Source organism: Phyllobates terribilis, unplaced genomic scaffold, assembly GCF_046119375.1.
Source record: "Phyllobates terribilis strain yellow unplaced genomic scaffold, ASM4611937v1 Scaffold_3__8_contigs__length_932513732, whole genome shotgun sequence".
Taxonomy (NCBI): Eukaryota; Metazoa; Chordata; class Amphibia; order Anura; family Dendrobatidae; genus Phyllobates; species Phyllobates terribilis.
The window spans coordinates 778,181,597-778,204,799 of record NW_027362763.1 but is presented as its reverse complement, the minus strand read 5'-3'; the positions used below and the strand labels follow the sequence as shown (position 1 = coordinate 778,204,799).

Sequence of the window (23,203 nt, the reverse complement as noted above, 5' to 3'; positions counted from 1 at the left end):
CATTACAAACAGAGTGATCTATTTCAAGTGTTTATTTCTGTTAATGTTGATGATTATGGATTACAGCCAATGAAAACACAAAAGTCATTATCTCAGTAAATTAGAATACTTTATAACACCAGCTCGAAAAATGTTTTTAAAATATGAAACATTGGCCTACTAAAATGTATGTTCAGTAAATGCACTCAATACTTGGTCAGGGCTCCTTTTGCATCAATTACTGCATCAAAGCAGCATGGCATGGAGGCGATCAGCCTGTGACACTGCTGAGGTGTTATGGAAGCCCAGGTTGCTTTAATAGTAGCCTTCAGCTCGTCTGCATTGTTGAGTCTGGTGTCTCTCATCTTCCTCTTGACAATACCCCATAGATTCTCTATTGGGTTAAGGTTAGGTGAGTTTGCTGGCCAATCAAGCACAGTGATACTGTTGTTTTTAAACCAGGTATTGCTACTTTTGGCAGTGTTGACAGGTGTCAAGTCCTGCTGGAGAATGAAATTTCCTTCTCCAAAAAGCTTGTCGGCAGAGGGAAGCATGAAGTGCTCTAAAGTTTCCTGGTACACGGTTGCGCTGACTTTGGTCTTGATAAAACCAAGCGGTTTGGTCCAGTGGACCAACACCAGCAGATAACATGGCTCCCCAAACCATCACTGATTGTGGAAACTTCACACTAGCCCTCAAGCAGCTTGGATTGTGGCCTCTCCACTCTTCCTCCAGACTCTGGGACCTTGATTTCCAAAATAAATGCAAAATTTACTTTCATCTGAAGCAACACCTTGGACCACTGAGCAACAGTCCAGGTCTTTTTCTCCTTGGCCCAGGTAAGACGCTTCTGGCGTTGTCTATTGGTCATGAGTGGCTTGACACAAGGAATGCAACACTTGTAGCTAGAGATGAGCGTTGTTCTACTCGAACTGTTCGCCAATCTCAAATTCGAGCTGTTTTGGGCGGTGTTCGAGCCGGTCGGCGAACACGAACAATTTGAGAAAAATTCGGCTGTTCGAGGTTATGTTCGATAACTGTTCGTGCACCAAAATCATAACTGGATTTTTTCTCAGTAATGATGAAAATTAATGTTAATACGCAGTTTGAGTGTACAGCGGGGCGGGGGGAGGGGCAGGGGATGGATCTCTGCAGGAACAATGAAGATCTCCATTTTTTTTTCTCTTTCCCGCATTTGCAGTGGGGAGGTGCAATCTGTCAGCCTATCAGCAGCGCACACACGGAGCGAAGTGCTTTTTTTCACACAAGCAAGGGCATGTGTGATTGGCAATGTATGTCACATGTCCTTGCCCTATAAGACCAAGCCATTTTCCCCGTCGCCACCATTTTCTCACTGCTGCAGCTGCGTGTTAGACGGCACCGCTGTTGCTGTGTGCGCTATACCTTGTTAATTTCAAGCCAATTTTCGCACAAATATACAGATAGCTTGGGAGTAGGGAATAGTTGTGATTGCAGTCCTTTTAAGGACTAGGTTACAGCATTTCCTACGACTTTTATCAGGCAGGTCTGTGCTCTTAAATAGATAGATTGTGGGAGTAAAGACTAATTGTAATTGGAGTCCTTTTCAGGACTAGGTTACATCAGTTCCTATCAGTTTTTGCCAGGCAGGTCTGTGCCAGTGCTGTGCAAGTTTTTTTCACAGCATTTGGCTGAATCTAGCAAAGCTAATCCTTTTTGGCCTATTGCAGAGTGTGTTAGTCAGTGGAGTAGCCTATCTGTGTTGCAAGATATACCACCTGTGTATAGAATACCAATTTTTTTACTGCACCTAGTGAAGTAAAATCTTTTGGGCATAGCATCATTCTATTAGTCCATCTATACTGACCTCCATCAGGTTGCAAACTGAATATAATTTTTTTCTGCATCTAGCTCTGAAAAAATATTTGGGCTTCTAGCAGTGTGTGGGACTTGGTCTATTAGTCCATCTATACTGACCTCCATCAGGTTGCAAATTAAAAATAATTTTTTTCTGCATCTAGCTCTGAAAAAATATTTGGGCTTCTAGCAGTGTGTGGGACTTGGTCTATTAGTCCATCTATACTGACCTCCATCAGGTTGCAAATTAAAAATAATTTTTTTCTTCATTTATCTCTGAAAAAATATTTGGGCTTCTAGCAGCGTGTGGGACTTGTTCTATTAGTCCATCTATACTGACCTCCATCAGGTTGCAAATTAAAAATAATTTTTTTCTGCATCTAGCTCTGAAAAAATATTTGGGCTTCTAGCAGTGTGTGGGACTTGGTCTATTAGTCCATCTATACTGACCTCCATCAGGTTGCAAATTAAAAATAATTTTTTTCTGCATCTAGCTCTGAAAAAATATTTGGGCTTCTAGCAGTGTGTGGGACTTGGTCTATTAGTCCATCTATACTGACCTCCATCAGGTTGCAAATTGAATAAAAAAATTTTCTGCATCTAGCTCTGAAAAAATATTTGGGCTTCTAGCGGTGTGTGGGACTTGGTCTATTAGTCCATCTATACTGACCTCCATCAGGTTGCAAATTAAAAATAATTTTTTTCTGCATCTAGCTCAGAAAAAATATTTGGGCTTCTAGCAGTGTGTGGGACTTGGTCTATTAGTCCATCTATACTGACCTCCATCAGGTTGCAAATTAAAAATAATTTTTTTCTTCATTTAGCTCTGAAAAAATATTTGGGCTTCTACCAGTGTGTGGGACTTGTTCTATTAGTCCTTCTATACTGACGTCCAGCAGGTTGCAAATTGAATATAATTTTTTTCTGCATCTAGCTCTGAAAAAATATTTGGGCTTCTAGCGGTGTGTGGGACTTGGTCTATTAGTCCATCTATACTGACCTCCATCAGATTGCAAATTAAAAATAATTTTTTTCTGCATCTAGCTCTGAAAAAATATTTGGGCTTCTAGCAGTGTGTGGGACTTGGTCTATTAGTCCATCTATACTGACCTCCATCAGGTTGCAAATTAAAAATATTTTTTTTCTGCATCTAGCTCTGAAAAAATATTTGGGCTTCTAGCAGTGTGTGGGACTTGGTCTATTAGTCCATCTATACTGACCTCCATCAGGTTGCAAATTGAATAAAAAAAATTTCTGCATCTAGCTCTGAAAAAATATTTGGGCTTCTAGCGGTGTGTGGGACTTGGTCTATTAGTCCATCTATACTGACCTCCATCAGGTTGCAAATTAAAAATAATTTTTTTCTGCATCTAGCTCAGAAAAAATATTTGGGCTTCTAGCAGTGTGTGGGACTTGGTCTATTAGTCCATCTATACTGACCTCCATCAGGTTGCAAATTAAAAATAATTTTTTTCTTCATTTAGCTCTGAAAAAATATTTGGGCTTCTAGCAGTGTGTGGGACTTGTTCTATTAGTCCTTCTATACTGACGTCCAGCAGGTTGCAAATTGAATATAATTTTTTTCTGCATCTAGCTCTGAAAAAATATTTGGGCTTCTAGCGGTGTGTGGGACTTGGTCTATTAGTCCATCTATACTGACCTCCATCAGGTTGCAAATTAAAAATAATTTTTTTCTGCATCTAGCTCTGAAAAAATATTTGGGCTTCTAGCAGTGTGTGGGATTTGGTCTATTAGTCCATCTATACTGACCTCCATCAGGTTGCAAATTGAATAAAAAAATTTTCTGCATCTAGCTCTGAAAAAATATTTGGGCTTCTAGCGGTGTGTGGGACTTGGTCTATTAGTCCATCTATACTGACCTCCATCAGGTTGCAAATTAAAAATAATTTTTTTCTGCATCTAGCTCTGAAAAAATATTTGGGCTTCTAGCGGTGTGTGGGACTTGGTCTATTAGTCCATCTATACTGACCTCCATCAGGTTGCAAATTAAAAATAATTTTTTTCTGCATCTAGCTCTGAAAAAATATTTGGGCTTCTAGCAGTGTGTGGGACTTGGTCTATTAGTCCATCTATACTGACCTCCATCAGGTTGCAAATTGAAGAAAAAAAATTTCTGCATCTAGCTCTGAAAAAATATTTGGGCTTCTAGCGGTGTGTGGGACTTGGTCTATTAGTCCATGTATACTGACCTCCATCAGGTTGCAAATTAAAAATAATTTTTTTCTGCATCTAACCCAGCCAATAGTTTTGGCCTAATACCACAGTTTGGCCACTCAGCTCTGCTCGGTTACCATCCATTGTTTTTTTGTGCAAACAACTCCAGAGTTGTGAATTAGTTAACCACCAAAATGAGTGGAAAAAGGCCTGCTGCTGGTGGAAAGGGGAATAGGCGTGTTGGGAAGGGGAAAAAAGGTTGTGTCCGTGGGGTAGGTGCAGAAGAAAGACCATCTTCCAGCCAAACTAAAATGTCTACTTCTTTTAGCGGACAATGTGATAAGATCCCTTTCTTACGGCCACGCCAATCGCTACAAATTCCAGATGAGGCACAAAAACAGCAGGTGCTTCAACGGATATCAAGTGCTCCTTTAAGTGGGCTCTCCTCCACATCAACTTCAACATCACAAATACTCCAGTCCTCAAAGGTGTCACCCAAATCGCACTTGCTTCCTCACAGCTCCCAAATCTCCAGCTGCCCGTCTGAGTATGAGGTAGAACAGATGGTTGAGTCTGCAGAGCTGTTTACTCATACTATAGCCTGGGAATCAGAGGTCGACTCCAGCGCTTCTGTGAATCCAGACGAGGAAATGATCTGCACTGATGCCCAGAATCTTTATGAGTCGGATCCAGGACCAGACGCAGAAGGTTCTGACCATAATGTAGACCCTCATTCCCAAACTGTAACTCCTGTTGGTGGAGACAATGAGGAAGACGATGATAAGACTCAAATACCTGATTGGAGCGACAACTTTAGTTTTTTGTCAGGGCAGGAACAGGTTGGCTCTGAGGACGACGGGTGTGATAACGCACAGGGTGATGATGATGAGGTCGGAGATCCCACTTACTGTCAACCCACAGTCAGCCAAGAGATGAGGTCAGCAGAGGAGGTGGAGGAAGATGCTAGTGACGACGAGGTCAGGTTGCGCCTTCCTGGACAGAGACGTAGTACTGGAAGCACGTCAACAACTGCATCCTCAAACACAACTCTGCCTCTCACCACAAGTCGTGGTGGCTCTTCAGGTCGCATGGGTGCTAAGCCTTGCATAGCCTGGGCATTTTTTCAGATCGATAAAGATGACCCAACTCGTGTTATCTGTAACATTTGTCAGCAAAAGCTAAGTAGAGGCCAAAAAATACATAGTTTGAGTACTTCATGCATGAACCGGCACATGGACATGAAGCATAAGTTGCAGTGGGAAGCTCAGTGTGCTACAATGCGGTCTAGCCGGCCGGGCCAACCACCGTCTGCCATATCTTGTGCATCCGCGGCCTCTTCATCCTCTGTGACTGGGGGGACAGCAGTCACACCTGTTTTGGGGCGCAGACCTGCCACCTCTTTACCCGCAACAGCCAGCGTGATTGGCAGGTCATCATTTTCTTTGGAGGTGGTAACACCAGCTGGTCTTGAGCGCTGTCCGACATCGATAGCACCACCTTTGGATCAAGGCAACCTAACATGTCCGCCTGCATCTTCCTCACAGACCGGCAGTTTGCCGGGGACACCCTTATCAACCCCGTCTAAGCACAATAGCCAGCCCTCGGTCCCTCAGATGTGGACAAGTAAAAGACCATTTCCTCCTAGCCATGAGAAAGCTAAGAGGTTGAATTTCACCATCTGCAAGCTCTTGGCTACAGAAATGCTGCCTTTCCGCCTGGTGGACACAGAGGATTTTCGAGACCTTATGTCCGTCGCAGTGCCCCAGTACCAGATGCCCAGTCGGCACTACTTCTCAAAGAAAGGTGTGCCTGCGCTCCACCAGCATGTCGCACACAACATCACCGCTTCTTTGAGAAACTCTGTGTGTGACAGGGTGCATTTCACCACAGACACTTGGACGAGTAGGCATGGACAGGGGCGTTACATGTCGCTGACTGGGCACTGGGTAACTATGGTGACAGCAGGACAAGGGGCTGCTGTCCAAGTCTTGCCGTCCCCACGAGTTGTGCGTCAATCCTCTTTATGTCATTTTTCCTCCACTGCTTCTGCCTCCTCAACCTCCTCTCGGTCTTCCACCTGCACCTAAAGGCTGTCTGGTCATGCCACAAGCTTTCTAACTGCGCAGAAGGGATCCTGCACACCTCCTTACTATGCTGGCAGTAGGGCTCAACGTCATCAGGCGGTTTTTACATTGAAATGTCTGGGAAATGTGAGTCACACAGCTGAGGAGTTGTGGTCAGCTCTGGAGAACCAATTTCATGAATGGTTGTCTCCACTGGACCTGAAACCAGGGAAGGCCGTGTGCGACAATGCTGCAAACCTGGGTGCGGCCCTTCGCCGGGGCAATGTCACACACGTGCCTTGTATGGCTCACGTGTTGAACCTGGTTGTCCAGCAATTTTTAGCCCACTATCCCAGACTAGATGGCCTTCTGCAGAGGGCACGGTCGCTGTGTGCTCACTTCCGCCGTTCGCATCCCGCAGCTCAGCGACTTACATCTCTGCAGAAGTCGTTGGGCCTGCCACTTCACCGGCTAAAATGCGATGTGCCTACCCGGTGGAATTCAACTCTGCACATGTTGCAGCGACTGTGGCAGCACCGACAAGCCCTGGTGCAATACGTTCTGACGTATAGCCTGGGCCAACGAGATTCAGAGGTGGGGCAAATCACGCTGGAGGAGTGGTCTCAGATCAGGGACCTATGCACCCTTCTGCACAGTTTTGAAATGGCGACGAAGATGTTTAGTGCTGACGATGCCATTATCAGCATGACTATTCCGGTGATTTACATGCTGGAGCACATGTTAAACAGAATTCGGAGTCAGGTGGTGGCACAAGAGGAGGTGGAGGAAGTAGAGGAGGAGGAGTTGTATGCGGAAGGGCTAACATCTGCAAGGTCCAGACGGTCGGCAGCACCAAGGCGGCAGGCATGTGAGGGTGGGGGAGATGATTTTACCAGGGCGCATGGTAGCAGCCAAACTAGTGAGGAAGGTGCAGGAGCCCAGGAAGAAGTGGAGGACGAACTGATGGAAGACTCATCAGATGAGGGAGACCTTGATCACATTTCTGTTGTGCGAGGTTGGGGGGAGAGGACAGAGGAAGGAAGCATGATTGCTACCTCGCCACCAACACAACAGGGACTTGGTGCTCCTGGATGCGCAACACACATGAGTGCCTTCTTGCTGCACTACCTGCAACATGACCCTCGAATTGTGAGAATTAGAAATAATCCTGACTACTGGGTTGCCACACTGTTAGATCCCCGGTACAAAAGTAAATTTGCAGAAATTATTCCTGCCATAGAAAGGGATGCACGCATGCAGGAGTATCAGCAGAGACTGTTGCAGAATCTTACATGTGCTTTTCCACAAAATACCAGTGGTGCACGTAGTGAATCTCACAGTTCCAACTTGCCAACCGTGGGACCGTCAAGTGTTCAGCACTCAAACCGTAACAGAACCACAGTATCTGCTGGTAACATCAATTTTGCGGAATCATTTCACCACTTTTTTAGCCCATCCTTTGCAAGGCCACAGGAGACAAGAAGTCTGACACATAGTCAACGCCTAGAGACGATGGTACAGGAGTATCTCCAAGTAAACATTGAAGCCACGACTGTGTCACTGGACCCTTGCTCTTTTTGGGCTTCCAATCTGGATAAATGGCCGGAGCTAGCCACTTACGCCTTGGAGATCTTGTCATGCCCCGCAGCCAGCGTTCTGTCTGAACGTGTGTTCAGCGCTGCTGGTGGTGTGCTGACAGATAAGCGCACGCGGCTCTCCACTGATAATGTAGACAGACTCACGTTCATAAAGATGAACAAATCATGGATCCGAAACGACTTTTCTACCCCTGTGTCATCCTGGGGAGAGTAAAAGCTTGATGATTGGTTAAAATCACCCTACCAACCGTTTTAAGCTTTCAAATTACTAATCATGTTTATCTGTATCTTGACTGGAAAATAATTTGGGCTTTGTAGCAGTGTGCAGCACTGATCCTATTAGGCCATCTATAATAAGCTTCACCAGATTTAAAATTAAAAATAATTTTTAGCTGCATCTAGCCCGGAAAATAATTTTGGGGCTCCGAGATGCGCAAGACACATAAGTGCCTTCTTGCTGCACTACCTGCAGCATGACCCTCATATTGTCAGAATTCGAAGTAATCATGACTACTGGGTTGCCACACTCTTAGATCCCCCAAACTTTTCGATCAACCTTTTCATTTTAATAAAGACCCAAAAAATGGTCATTTTTGAAATTATAAGCATTAGCAGGTTGTTAGAAACTGAAATCAAACAGTTTTCAACTCAAAACTTTATTCTAGGTGATGTTACATTTTCACATAGGACTCCTTGTTCGAAAGGAGCTTCTGAACTCTCTCGTCCATTGAATTTGTCAGGTTTTGGATGGTTTCTGCTTCAATTGTTTTGCATGAGGACAGAATACCCTCCCAGAGCTGTTGCTTAGATGTGAACTGCCTCCCGCCATCATAGACACTCCTTTTAATGATGCTCCAAAGGTTCTGAATGGGGTAGAGGTCAGGGGAGCATGGGGGTCACACCATAAGTTTGTCCCCTTTTATGCCCATATCAGCCAGAGATGCAGATGTTTTATGTGCAGCATGAGATGGTGCATTATCATGCAGAAAAATGATCTTGCTGTGAAATACACGGTTCTTCTTCTTGAACCATGGCAGGAAGTGCTGTTTGAGAAAATCCACATACATTATGGAGTTCATCTTTAGCGCCTTCAGGGATCCTAAAGGGGCCGACAATCTCTCTCCCCATGATTCCAGCCCAAAACATTACTCCACCTCCTCCTTGTTGGCGCTGTAGCCGTGTTTGCGTGGGGTGTCCATCAACCAGCCATCCTCCACTCCATTCATCTGGACCATCGAGCGCTGCACGGCACTCATCCGTGAACAAAACAGTTTTGAAATCAGTCTTCATGTAATGTTTGGCCCACTGGAGCCGTTTCTGCTTGTGTGAAGTGGATAGAGGAGGTCGACAGGATGGCGTATGCACAGCTGCAAACCTCTGAAGGACCCTGCATCTTGTTGTTCGGGGGACGTTGGAGGCACAAGCAGCTTCAAAAACTTGTCTGCTGCTATGACAAGGCTTTTTTGCCGCTGCTCTTTCAACCTGACGTAATTGCCTGTAGGAAAGAGTCCTCAATTTGCCCTTATCAGCACGCACACGTGTGTACTGTGAATCAGCTACATACTTCTTGATTGCCAAGACACTTCATCCTGATCATCGCACAATGTTGATTGTAGTCATGCCTTGACCTAAACACTCCACAATTTGTTGCTTCTCAGCAGCCGACACATCCTTTTTCTTTCCCATTTTGGCAGAAAATGTAGGCTGCTTAATAATGTGAGAGAGCCTTCTTAAGTAGTCTTGCCTTTCATTGGACACACCTGCCAAACTAATTAGCACAGGTGTCTGCAATTGCTTACAGTGATATAAAGAGCCCTGACACACATCACCATCAATGAGTTTAACTGACAAACAAACAAATTCTTCCCTTATCACTCCTAAACACTTTTTGCATAATAATTTGGAACGCGGTGTACATGTGCTTTTCCACAAAACACCAGTGGTTCACGTAGTGAATCTTACAGTTCTAACTTGCCAACCGTGGTCTGTATGGAATTGTTCAATAAAGGGCCCAAAATTAAGATAACATAGATGGGAGAGGTCTCTATGAATAGGAATTCCTAAGTATTTGATACCCTGTGAGGGCCAGGCAAAGGGAAAGTTGGACTGGATGGAATCCTATATGGATTTAGGGAGGGAGACATCGAGGGCCTCAGACTTCGCTGCATTGATTTTAAAATTTTACCATGTAACAAAGTGATCTATTTCAGCCATAACAGCAGGGATGGATATATGTGATTGAGTGATATATACTAGGACATCATCAGCAAATAGAGAGCACTTGTACTCGGTGCCTCCCACCTCAATCCACCTAATATTGGGGTTATGGCGAATTGATGAGAGCAGGTGCTCCGTCACTAGGATGTATAAGAGAGGGGACAGAGGACATCCCTGCCTTGTCCCATTGGTGATTGTGAAAGGTGATGAAAATGTTCTGACGCACCCCCTGGGCCTTGGGACACCCGGAGCCGGACCCTTTTTGGTGGATGCTGGTGGTTGTAGTCTTCGTGGCGGCGATCCGGTTCCGTGGCTCAGGGCGGTCAAACCAGTGGCGGAACTATTTATGTGGTTTTGATGTTTAAATGTCCGACTACGCCACCCGTGGATTGCGGTCAGAGTGAACCGCCGCTACAGGGCAGACCGCTAAGGCTGGTGTTGTGGGTGCAGCAGAGCGTAGCATAACTCCCCACGGGAGGAGTATAGCCTCAGGGCAGTGTATGCGGAGGATGGGGGTGATGGTGCAGGGCAGCAGCAGTAACGACACGGAGTCAGTGATGCAGTTCAGGGCCTTTACTCACAGTTCTTATTATCCAGACCACGTCTGCAGGTAACGGCTGCCCACGTCGTACTGTGCTCACCAGGTGAGGGGCTCAGACAACTCCCAGATAACTTTGGAGCACTTCACAGGACCCCCTTTGTGTGTCCTTTGTCTGGCCTTTCTTACCAACACTTCTGTCCGGCTGCCTCGGGCCTCCTCTTGGTAAACTTGGCGCCAGTTTCCCTGACCCTATGTGGTGCCTTCCTAGCGGGTGGAGCAAGGGGCTGCGCCACATAAAATGTCAGAGCCTCCGGTTTCTAGCTGAGGGTCGTTTCCTGCCTCCACTAGTTCGGGGACCGGTCTCCCCCTTTGGCCTGACCCCTCCACGCAGGTGGATTCGGGCGTGCGGTGGCGACTCGCCCGTCCGCACCCCTGGGATCCCTTCATTCCTCGTTCCTGGAGCCTTCTCCGCTCCTCTTCCTTCCTTCTCCCTCTTGCAGGCCTGGGCCTCTGTTACTAGGCCCGCCTCCGGAGCAGAGCTCATGCAGAGCCCCTGCTCCCTGCCACTTCTGCTCAGACTTCTCTGCACTGAACTAAGATGGTGCCCACCTTTTATACTCCCTTCTCAATGCACCCAGGAACTGCTTCCTCCCTGCTCCTGCACTGCAGGGTTCCCCTTCCTCAGTGTTCCCTCCCCCCACTCCAGCCAGGGACAGGGACTGTCGTGCCCATCTCAGGGGCATATTGGTCGCCCTGCCCCACGGCAATGTGGTGTAATGCATGCAGGTGTCGGGTCCTGATCCACACTCCATCCTTATCTGAGAGTGAGATATCACACCTCTGGGTGAGGTGCAATACGTCTGTAGCAACCGAGCCCTCGGTGCTACAGTTCCATTTATCTTCAGCCTAGGTGACGTATTGTGATACAGGGCCGTGATTTTGGCTATAAAAGGGTCCCCTAGACCCCTACCCCAAGCTTTTTAAGAGAATCATATATGGCGTGCCAGGAGACTCTATGGAATGCTTTCTCAGCATCCAACGAGAATATCTACTTACAAATTTTTAACTGCATCTAGCCCAGGAAATACTTTGTGCCTAGTAGCAGTGTCTGCTAGTCAGCGGATTATCCCGGCTGTTAAGCAAGCTACACCACCTGTAGTTTGGACACTTAATTTTTTCAAAGGAAATGCTTCGGGACCACGGGATACTTAGTGAAGAGCATCAGGAGGCACCCCAAGGCATAGGGGCTGGGACTGGCACTAGGATGCCTTGCGGTGGACAGCCGAGCTCGATCCTTATAAAAGCTTTTTAACTGCAGCAGCTTTAGTGGACGCTACTGGAGCTGGAATTACGCGGCTGCTGGCATGAGACTTGCCCTCCAATAGATCCTTGTAAATGGATTTAAAGTGTATTCATTCAAATTAGAGGGACAATTTAAATTAAAAAGCTTAGAGCTGCCTCCACCACAGGGGGGCTCTCTCGACCCACCAGCGGACAGGCACCAGTATTGGGAGAGGGGGGCTGGCCGTCAGGGTTCACCGCGGCTCTGGCACAAACCCGGCGACACGGAGGTGGCACGGGCAGGAGCGGACTGGCCGTCTCGGCTTCTCACTTTTTGGATTTTAGAAGGGCATGACATGCCTATATCTGTGTCTCCCCCTCCTTTTACTCCTCCACCTCTTTTCTTTTCGCATGACTATATGTACTTGTCACTTTTCCATGTGTTAGTTGTGTCTTCTGAGCAGTTTGTCAGCTTTTGGACACCTTTGAAGGTGTTTTCTATGTGTTTCTATGTGTTTTTGTTTGCCTGCCATTGGTTTTAACGGTGTTCGAAGGTGTTCGACGAACAGTTCGACGAACAGTTCGGCGAACACACGGGTGTTCGACGAACCGAACCGAACTCGAACACTACGGGGGTGGCTCAACACTACTTGTAGCCCATGTCCTGGATACGTCTGTGTGTGGTGGCTCTTGAATCAATGACTCCAGCAGCCGTCCACTCCTTGTGAATCTCCCCCAAATTTTCGAATGGCTTTTCTTAACAATCCTTTCAAGGCTGTGGTTATCCCGGTTGCTTTTGAACGTTTTTCTACCACACTTTTTCCTTCCACTCAACTTTCCATTAATATGCTTGGATACAGCACTCCGTGAACAGCCAGCTTCTTTATCACTTACCTTTTGTGGCTTACCCTCCTTGTGGAGTGTGTCAATGACTGCCTTCTGGACATATGTCAAGTCAGCAGTCTTCCCCATGATTGTGGAGCCTACTGAAACAGACTAAGGGACCTTTCTAAACCTTTCTAAATGCTTAGGAAGCCTTTGCAGGTGTTTTTTGTTAATTATTCTAATTTATTGAGATAAAGAATTTTGTCTGTAATCCATAATCATCAACATTAACAGAAATAAACACTTGAAATAGATCACTCTGTTTGTAATGACTCTATGTAATGAGTTTCACTTTTTGAATAGAAGAACTGAAATAAATTAAATTTTTGATGATATTCTAATTTTGTGAGAATCACCTGTATATTCATTTGGAATTGCCATAATTGTATCGAACTGGAAAATTACAGTATATTACAGTATCATTTTCACTGCACAATGGATGCTGTAAAAACAAAAAAAAAAAAAAACACAGCAGAGTTGAGTTTTTAAGCATTGTTCACACCAGTCTTGATGTGGGGACATGCTGGAGTCACACACTCCTGGTTCTTGAAGAGGCATAAGCCTTGTCATGAATCAGAAGTATTGATTGAGTGGCTTACATCTATGTATGTCAAAAAGTCAATACATTTTGGTGCACCTTTGAGTTGTGTGTAAATTTTGCGACTCTTCAAAGCTTTCACGGTAGAATTCTGGCGTGAAAGTTTTGATACAATTTTTGAGACAATTCACTGGATTTTTTTCAGTTGTACTGAGTACCTCCTCCAATTGCTGGTGTTCTATTGAGTCTGAAATGTTTTTTCACCTTCTTTTGCACTCGTAGGTTCCAAAGTTATGACCTTCTGTAATAAAAATGAAAAATTTCCCCCTTTCAACTTGCTGCCATATACTACAGAACTTCCTTGTCGTTGTTTGCATTTCTTCCTCTCTGACAGAACTTCTATGGTTGAAATTAAAATTGTTATCTTTATTACAGGGGGGCATACATGTACCTGATTGCAGAGATGATCGAGTGTGGAGGGGGCTCAGGAGTTGAGCCCATGCAGCAGATGCCAGTAACAATACATAGCTGGCATCTGTGTCTAACAGCGGTAAGAGCTGTGCTGCGCCCATGGCTGTTGACCATTTAAACACTATATTCAATCTCTGAAAGCAACATTTAAATAGAATGCACATCAGTGCTCTTTATCTCCCATTGGCCCCACATGGCGTGACCATAGGACACCGATGGTTACCCTGACAGCTGGGGGTTTGCTGCAGGACCTCGTCTCAGCCATCTTGATACGAAATACTATGTTATTTCAGTGTATAGTATAAGTGACCTGGTCCCCTAAGGGGACTAAAAATGAAGTAAGAAAAAAAGTTTTAAAAAATATAAAGATTCGAATTGCACTCCTTTTCCCAACATGAAAAACAAAGAAATTTAAAAAATAAACATTTCATATCAGTGTCAGTAACAGTTTTATTTATCAAATGTAAGGCAGTGCTAGTCATCATACTGGGGGATACTCGCTGCACCGGGTCAATTAGTGCACACCAGCAAGGTCTTTTCAGTATTTCAGAATGCAGCAGTTTATTATTTTATCACAAACCGCAGTTCACACATATAATGTCCACGAGCCCCAAGTGGCAGACAGGCCCACTTGGCTCCAGGTACAGCCTTCAGCAAGGTAATAATAATGTCCATATATCACAATGTCCATATAACGCACCGCTTTTACCTTTTGCAGGGTCTTAACGGTTTCAGGTTTAGTTTGCCTCCACTTGAGCTTTTAGGCTTCCCAGGTGGGGGTCTACAGCTCTCGTACCTTCGAAGGCTACTGGTATGTTTTCACTCACATCCAGCCTTTGCCTTTCAGGACTCTTGGATTTCAAGCCTCTGCCCTCCAAGGCCACTGGCATCGCTTACACAGCTAAGGATCCAGCCTCGACCTTTCAGGCTGCACCAGGCTTCAACAGGCCTCACTAGGCCTCACTCTCTAGCAGTGTCCCACACGGGAACAGGCCTCACGCCTTACACTAGGCCACACTAGCTCCCCCTGTTTCAAACTACCAGGGTTTATATATCCGTCAGTGCTTGTAGGACCTGTCATGATGTCACAGTCATGTGATCATTCCTTCTGTGTGCACGTAGGACCTGTGCTGATGTCACAGTCATGTGATCCGTCCTTCTGTGTGCACGTAGGACCTGTGCTGATGTCACAGTTCACACAGAGACCATGTACTTGTCAACTGCGCTGTTCAGTCCCTGGAACATTAGTCAACGACATTAGCCCATTCCTTAGGGACCTACCATCTGTCATTGTCACTGACTTCGTCAGGTCACCTTTCCGGGTTGTAACCTTGTCAGACCTCCCCCGCTCCCAGCGGTCAGTCGTAACCTTGTCAGACCTCCCCCGCTCCCAGCGGTCAGTCGTAACCTTGTCAGACCTCCCCCGCTCCCAGCGGTCAATACAGCAGTGGGACTCATATGCCCTGGTATCTAAGGTCCGGTTCGACTCCGTACTGTCCCGTCCTCTATTGGGTCATTTGTATGGGCCACTCAAACCTGAGTTACTGGAGGTCTCACTACCTCTAAACCCACGCCCACTACTCTCAGGACATCTTGAAAGGTCCCTAACTTCAGCTGTAGCTGTTCTGTTATTTAGGCTGTGTGCCCACGTAGCATTTTTCAAGCGTATATGCTGCGGAATTTCCGCAGCATAAACGCTCCAAAAATGCTTGGTAATCCGCCCCCCATGGTCCTCAATGAGAAGCCGCACTGTCAATGCCCACGCTGCGGTTTTTTCCGCTGCGTTTATGCTCCGCGGAAAAATCCGCAGCATGTCATTTAATTTTGCGGAAGCGCGGCGTAATCGCCGCCATTGACTTGCATTGGGCCGCTTCAAATCCGCAAATATGTAAAAATAATTGCGGAAGTGAAGCGCATTTGCTGCGGTCTTGTACCTCAAAACCGCAGCAAATAGGAAGTGACGTCACAATTGGGCGTTCCTTCCATCCATCCCATGAGCATCCCATAATCCAGGAAGACGAGAATCCCATAATATTCCCGTCTCTCAGGATCATGGCTGCTAACGTGGGATGGTACAAGCGGATGAATGTCAACGTGGGATTCATGATTAGTGTGGTAAGTGTCTGTATGTGTCTGTGTGGTGTGTATGTGGTCTGTATGTGTCTGTGTGGTGTGTATGTGGGGTCTGTGTGGGGTCTGTGTGGAGTCTGTGTGGGGTCTGTGTGCGCGGGTGTTAGCAGGCAGACATAGGCCGATGTGACACTACTACTCCCATCGGCCTATGTCTGTCCCCCGTCCACTCCTGCCAGCAGGATCAGCTCGATGGGAGCAGTAGTTCCCATCAGCCTGATCCTGCTGTAAAATGTGCCCCAAAATTAAATTTAATAGCCCCCATATGTGCCTCCATATATTATTGACCCTATCCCCCCCCCCTATTTTTTTTTTTTTTGGGGGGGGTGCTATCATTATTAAAGTTTTTTTTTTATTTGCCCCAATAATATGTCATCTACTGCCCCCTTTTTTTTCATTGGTGGCCAGTGGTTACCTAAAATAAATTAGTTCATACATTACCTGTCCCCGCCGATCGCCCCTAAAATAAAGTAAAAAATAAAAAACTACACCTATACTCACCTAGACACCTAATTCCCCGAAGCCATCGATCTCCTGTAATAAAATATAAAATAATAAACCACAACCTTATCCTTACCCCTCCATAGCAGTCCACGAGTGTCCCACGAAGATCTCCAGTTCAGAGCAGCCACATAGAATGTGACCGCTCTGAACCGCTGCCGCCGCTAGAATGAACGGGTTCGCCGGAGTTCAGGCAGCGCTGCTCCGGTGATCTGCTTTACGGCACCGCTGTATCGTGAGAAATTCCCACGGTACAACAGGGCTGTAAAGGAGGTCACCGGAGCAGCGCTGACTGAATGCACTCCGGTGACCTCAGTCAGGGGCTCATGCTGCTGGGAGCGGACGTGTTCCCGGCAGCGTGAGCTTACAGCAGCCATGACAGCTGTCACATCTCCAGATGTGACAGCTGTGCATGGGAGATCAGCGCAGGAACGTGGACAGGTAACTATTTTTTTTTTTTTTAGTAAAATTAGAATTAAATAAAATTGTGTTTTATTTCAAATAAATTATTTTTTTCTGGGTGTTTGTCTTTTTTCTTTTTAACACTTTGTAGGTTAGTAATGGGGGTGTCTTATTGACGCCCATCATTACTAACCTGGGCTTCATGTCAGCTGGCGCTGACATGAACCCCACCACTATTACCCCCTGCCACCGCACCAGGGCAGCGTGGAAGAGCGAGGCTAAGTGCCAGATTTGGCGCACAAATATGATGCGCCAAATCTGGGGCAGCTGAGGGCTGATATTATAGCCTGGGAGGGGGCCTATAACCATGGCCCCTTTCTAGGCTATTAATATCAGGTCGCAGCTGTCCGCCTAGCCTTTGCTGGCTACAATTTATAGGGGGACCCCATGTCATTTTTTTTGGGGGGGTCTTCATAAATAGTAGCCAGAAAAGGCAAAGTGGCTAGCCTTTGCTGGCTACAATTTATAGGGGGACCCCATGTCATTTTTTTTGGGGGGGTCTTCATAAATAGTAGCCAGAAAAGGCAAAGTGGCTAGCCTTTGCTGGCTACAATTTATAGGGGGACCCCATGTCATTTTTTTTGGGGGGGTCTTCATAAATAGTAGCCAGAAAAGGCAAAGTGGCTAGCCTTTGCTGGCTACAATTTATAGGGGGACCCCATGTAATTTTTTTTGGGGGGGTCTTCATAAATAGTAGCCAGAAAAGGCAAAGTGGCTAGCCTTTGCTGGCTGCAATTTATAGGGGGACCCCATGTAATTTTTTTTGGGGGGGGTCTTCATAAATAGTAGCCAGAAAAGGCAAAGTGGCTAGCCTTTGCTGGCTACAATTTATAGGGGGACCCCATGTCATTTTTTTTGGGGGGGGCTTCCTATATAGTAGCCAGTAAAGGCTAAGCTAACTGCTGCGGCCTGGTATTAATAGCAAAGGAAGGGTCCATGGTTATTGGCTACTTCACAGACTATAACATCAGCCAACAACCGTCTGCTTTCCCTTTGCTATTTATTAAAGCTATGCGTGAGCCCACTTATTTTTTTTGGTTCAAAGATTTTATTAAAGTGAAAGATTATTGTACAGTGTATGTAGGTTCATTCACTGAAAGCTCCTGCATACGCTGTAAGGTTGATTTCTCACGTCCACATATCCACGTTAGTACAGATAAGTGTGACCGAGTATGCTTTGCAATGGGTCTGTGTGTGGGTCTCCGCTGTGTGTGGAAAATGGCATCAACACTCGTCCCGGAGATTGACGTGTGAAAGAACCGTACAATATAGGTGAGGGGTTAGTGTTGGTGTGTGTGCGTACATATCTCCATATGTTTATTTAATTTTTTTTTTGGGGTTAATCTTTTATTCCTCCATTTTGTTTTTAAAATAATATTCACACACGTTATTATTCACTGTAGATTGAAAAATATCCCGAAATATGGGACCGAGCTAGTCCTGACTACAAAGACAAGCAGAAGAAAAAAGACGCCTGGGCCTCTGTGTTGAGCCAAATGTATCCCCAGTGGGTGAATGCTGAACGTGATGCCCAAGAGGAAATTAGTAAGTTTTGATTTTTACACTTATTTTTATATCTATTTATAATTGCACTTTTTGGTGTCAAAGCAGTTCATAAATTGTTTTGGTTGTGTCATTGCAGTGTATGATATTAAAAATCGGTGGAGATCGGTCACCGACCGGCTGGTGAAGTATCACCAGTCGGTGCAAAGTGGCTCATCACCCAAAAAAAGAAAATTTCCTTTTGCGGACGAGCTGGCCTTCATACTAACCAGTAGGAGTTTGCGGAGGTAAATTCCCAAAACATATTAATTGAAATGTTTCCAAAAATGTTGTATTTACATTGGGATTTACCTTTTATTATATACAGAACTGAAGGAAACATCATGGCCCCAACAGCAGAAGAGGACAGAAACACAGAGCAAGCAGAGGAGGAATCCGAGGACTTTTTCCAGCTTTCCTCACCGGATCCATCTGCTTCGGCATCTTCAGCATCTGGTTGTCCCTCACATTCTTTGTCCAATCCAGCGGACATCGGGACGGGTTTGGTGACTGATTCTCCTGCTCCTGCTCCAAGTGACGCTGGAAGCTCTGCTGGTGATGTGTTGAGGCCCACTGGGAGGGGGTCTGGTTCTGCTCATCTCGTGGCATCGAGAAGGGCGGGCAAAAAAAAGGCCAAAAGCCACGGGGGTGGGACTATTGTGCTTGAAGCACTCACAAATCGAACCCTCAGCCTTGTGGAAAGGGCATCCCAGGAAGATGCCATCGATAAATTTTGCTCAGCCCAAGCTGCCCGCATCAGATCTCTGCCACGAGATAGGCAGAACATGTACATGACTGCAGCAGGCGCTATGGTCATGGCAATTGAAGAGGCAGCAGTTATGCCCTCGCCCCCAGCCGTAGTATGCGGAATATTTAATTGTTTCAAACCCAGTGTGCCTCCACCACGACCAGCAGCTGCAACCCAGCGTTTTGGGCAGGTTGCTGCAGCATACCGTCCAGAAGATATGCAACCAAGTTATGGTCGGCAAATGGCTCATGGTGCATCATCATTTATCAGAGGACCATCCCCCAACTCTACTTTTTCTCAAGAAATGTTTCCTGGGTACAGCTTTGAAGAAGACCTTCAAAACTTGTAGTTAAAAAATTTTACCCCTCCCTGTCAGCATTTTTGGACCCTAGCAAATACAGACAGCACCTGTAGGTCGATAGATACACAATGTTTTAGAGAATCAGACAATTAACAAAGACCTTTTCTTATGGTCACCTATACCAGGCATCAGGCGTAGGGGACTGTAAGAAAAGGTCTTTCTTTTTATATAATTAAACAACCTACAGGTGCTGCCCGCATTTTAGGGCCCAAAACTGATTAGAGGACAGGTGTGCTGTACACAGTGTGTAATTTTTTCCCAAGTTATGGGCAATGTTTGTCCGATTAAATTTTCTAGAAGTTTGTTGTTTTGTGTTTTTAAAAAGTTTTTTACAGTTATTCTATATTACGTATTAAAAAAATTATTTAAACTATCTGTTAATTTTTTTTTTCAAGTGTATATGTGGTTGGATTGGGTTGTAATGAAAAAGTGTTCCCCTGATCTGCGCTCACCATAGCGCAGGTCAGAGGAACTCTACATTTTTGAAATTTGTTCAAACTAATCTACGTATGTGGTCGGCTGTATACAGTGGTTTTTAAATTAGAAATATACTTTGATATTTTGGACCACAACTATTTTTTGGATGAATACTACTCTCAACACTGTTATTTGCTAGTTCTGTTCTTAGCGCAAGCAAATAACAATGGTGAGGGTTGACTTTAGCAGACAGTACTTGGGAATAGCGCTCTAGGTAGTAATGCCAATTTACAGGCTCTGGTCTTTGTGGGTTGTTCACTTTTGCGTTGACGTATTGTCGAAAAAAAAAATGTAGAAGGTTGCAATTCAAGAAATATTTTAGACAAATTTAAGTTTAACCATAATTTATTTTTTTTAAAAACATTTTTTTTTACATTTTTATTTTTAAAAAAAAGGAGGAAGTTCTTCTTTTATTGTTCATCAGATCTTCTCTGCTGGTCAGGCTGCTCAACACCAGCACAGGAGTATTGCCAGTGCACGGCACCTTCAGGACTCATGAAGTAGTCAGCGAAGGTTTCTCGCACCCTGGCACCAGAGTTGGATGGCCTTCCCTGACCGGAGTTGACAACTGGAATTAATTCAGATAGCTGTGACTCCTCATCTTGCTCGGTGCTGTACTCACGAGCATAGTTGTGGAGTACACAGCATGCCTTAATTACAGTGTCAACGGTCTCCGTATCCAACTGGATGGCAGTGTGAAAGATCCTCCACTGACTACACATGATTCCGAAGGTGCATTCCACATATCTGCGTGCACGACTCAGCCGATAATTGAAAATCTGAAAAGGAAAAATAGATAATTAGAAAAGCCATAAAAAGAAATACAAGCCAACAGTAATTATCCATTATTAATTCATCTTTTAAAAAATTAAGGTCTTTATTACAAAAAAATATTCCAACAATGGGCTCTTTTTTTTGGGGGGGGGGAGGGGGCTCCACATTTTCAATCTTTTTTGGTCATCTTTTGTTTTCTCTTGAGTTCACACATATCAATTTATAATGTGTTTTGACTTTGTGTCTGTGTTTGCCTACGATGTTTGCTCTAGAGTTTACACATCAGTGACCTTTTCAATCTGATCTCTGTGCATGGTGATCTCATGGTCAAGCCAAAAATATGTACACAAAGACAGACACAGTGGAGCCATCACCACAGGGTGGCTAACAAAACCAGGTACACCAGCCATCACCGCAGGGTGGCGAACAAAACCAGGTACATATAAATCAACATTCAACTTACCGCAAGGTGATGAGCAGCCTTTCCTCAGCAGAGATGGCCCTTCGCATTACAGTGTCTTGGAAGTCCAGGTCAGGAGACATAAGGCTTAGCAGCCGATCAAATGCAATAATGTTCAGACGGCAGAACTGTTTAAATTTTTCAGGAAAACTATAGTAAACAGAGAAAAAAAAAATATTAAAAGATAATTTTGGAACATAGTATACAAACAAAACCTTAAAAAAACAGCATAGACGGATGACATTATACTTTCTTCACATATATCTTACCTCCTTAAATCCTGGTAGAGAACATTAAAGTGGCCCTTGTCCGTCCGCTCCTGCAAGATAGGGTGCACCCAAATTTTTTTTGGTCGTCTTCTCCTCCTTAAACGCTCCTATAGAACAATAATAGGTTAGTACACACACTACATAAAAATAATGTACCCCAAAAAAACTTAGTTTATATTACCTGCTCAACGTTGTAGTGCAGGAGATTTAAGCAAGTCATTAGCAGAAGGTTTAGGCATGGTCTGCTGACCCGCAGGGGCTGCAATTCCTGTGGCATACTGTCTTTTGCAAAAAACAAAATGGTGAAGAGGGGTTGAACTAGGAAATGACATCAGGATTTCCATCTTTTTTTTTTTTTTTTTCAATAACTTTATTTGTGCTCAAAAACGCATGAAATAAGCTTACAAAAACGCATGTAAAATCCGCATACAAAAACGCGTCAAAAACGCGTCAAAAACGCGACCAAAAAACGCACGCGATTTTCTGGCAAGGGACATGCAGAAATGTTGCAGAAATTTTCTGCTTCATAAATGCAACGTGGGCACATAGCCTTAGGGGGCCCTTTCTCTGTCTGGTCTCACAATTTCTAGACGGCTGCCATCTTCTGCTGCTCAGATGATGCTGTTTATCCACTCGCAGTCTAGCGAGATTCAACTGTTCTACCTCTCGCAGGTAGGTCACTCGGTACTCCATCAGCATGCTCATATATGCAAGACTTTCTTCCGTTCCTACAGCGGAGAATGACACCATGCCGTCTTCATCTGATATCCAGTCCTGATGATCACGTGGACCGCTTACTTTCACCACACCAGACTTCTTTACCATCATCTGCATGGCTCGGCCATTCCTCCAAATGAGCTTTCTCACCAAAACATGAGGCACCCGGATGACCACTTCCCGCAGATTGTGAGCTTTTCTCATAAGCTCCAGTTGTCTAACGGCTTGCTCCGTCTTCAACCGGAGAAACCGCTTCGTGCGAATACATCGCCAGTGCATGTCACTTAGGATTGCCACCCTCTTCACTGTGACTTCGGTCGTGGACAAGACCACCAGCTGTTTAGCTTCTGAGGTCGAGTACACCTTACAGGCTCCCACGGCCTTCTTAAACTCGTCATGCACGGACTCACTGGTGCATTCTTCTTTCAAATCCTCGGGTACATCTATGAGGCACTTGTACCGAAAGGTTTCTATCTCACCAGTGGTCTTCAAAAGGTCATCTAGCTCAGGTTTCAGGGGCAACTGACTTTCAGCTTCTTCACCCTGTATGCTTCCCCTGAGCTGACTCACAGCTACAAATTCACGAATTTTCGTCTTGACCACTTCCATCTCATTTTTATCTTCTGTTGACACACTCTTAGCTCTCCTCAGGTCCACCTTCTCATGGTATAAGGGAGTGAGTGTAACTTTTTTTCCTTTTCCTTCTCCAAGGAGGACTTGTTCACTGAGTGATACTTTGCCAGGCGACTTTTGAGCTTGAAAACTTCTTCCTCTAGCTCAGCTACTCGCCTCTCAGCAGCCAGTCTCTCAAGCTTCTTTTGCTTCAAATGGGCTTGTAGCATCTCCTTGAGCTCCTTGACCTCGGCACTCACATCCACCGAATCGTCCGAGCTCGCATTATTCGAGTAGGTATTTTTTCCATACCTCCCATCTCCAGTGGCCAACTCCTGGCCCTGGTCTGTGGCTTCTCCGATAGACTCCTCCATCTGTTTCCGCTCAGCTTCCATCTTGCTGATTCTTTCCTTAAGGCACGACTCTGCCCTCTGGAGATTATCACAGAACATCTGCAGCTCCTTCACCTGAGCTTCCAGACCTAGGGTCTTTCTGCGGAGATCACCATTTTCATCACGGGTGTCCTGCAGAGTGGTCTCAACCACTTGGCGCATGTGCTCTGCATC

General features: G+C 45.3%; 1 long non-coding RNA gene across 1 annotated transcript; it reads left to right on the top strand.

Moving 5' to 3' along the window:
- The first annotated feature begins 18,001 nt into the window (after nt 1-18,001).
- On the top strand, nt 18,002-18,583 carry LOC141258332 (uncharacterized). The gene is made up of 3 exons (XR_012318287.1): nt 18,002-18,222; nt 18,320-18,467; nt 18,548-18,583. It is a non-coding gene; the product is annotated as an uncharacterized lncRNA (long non-coding RNA).
- Nucleotides 18,584-23,203: the final 4,620 nt, after the last annotated feature.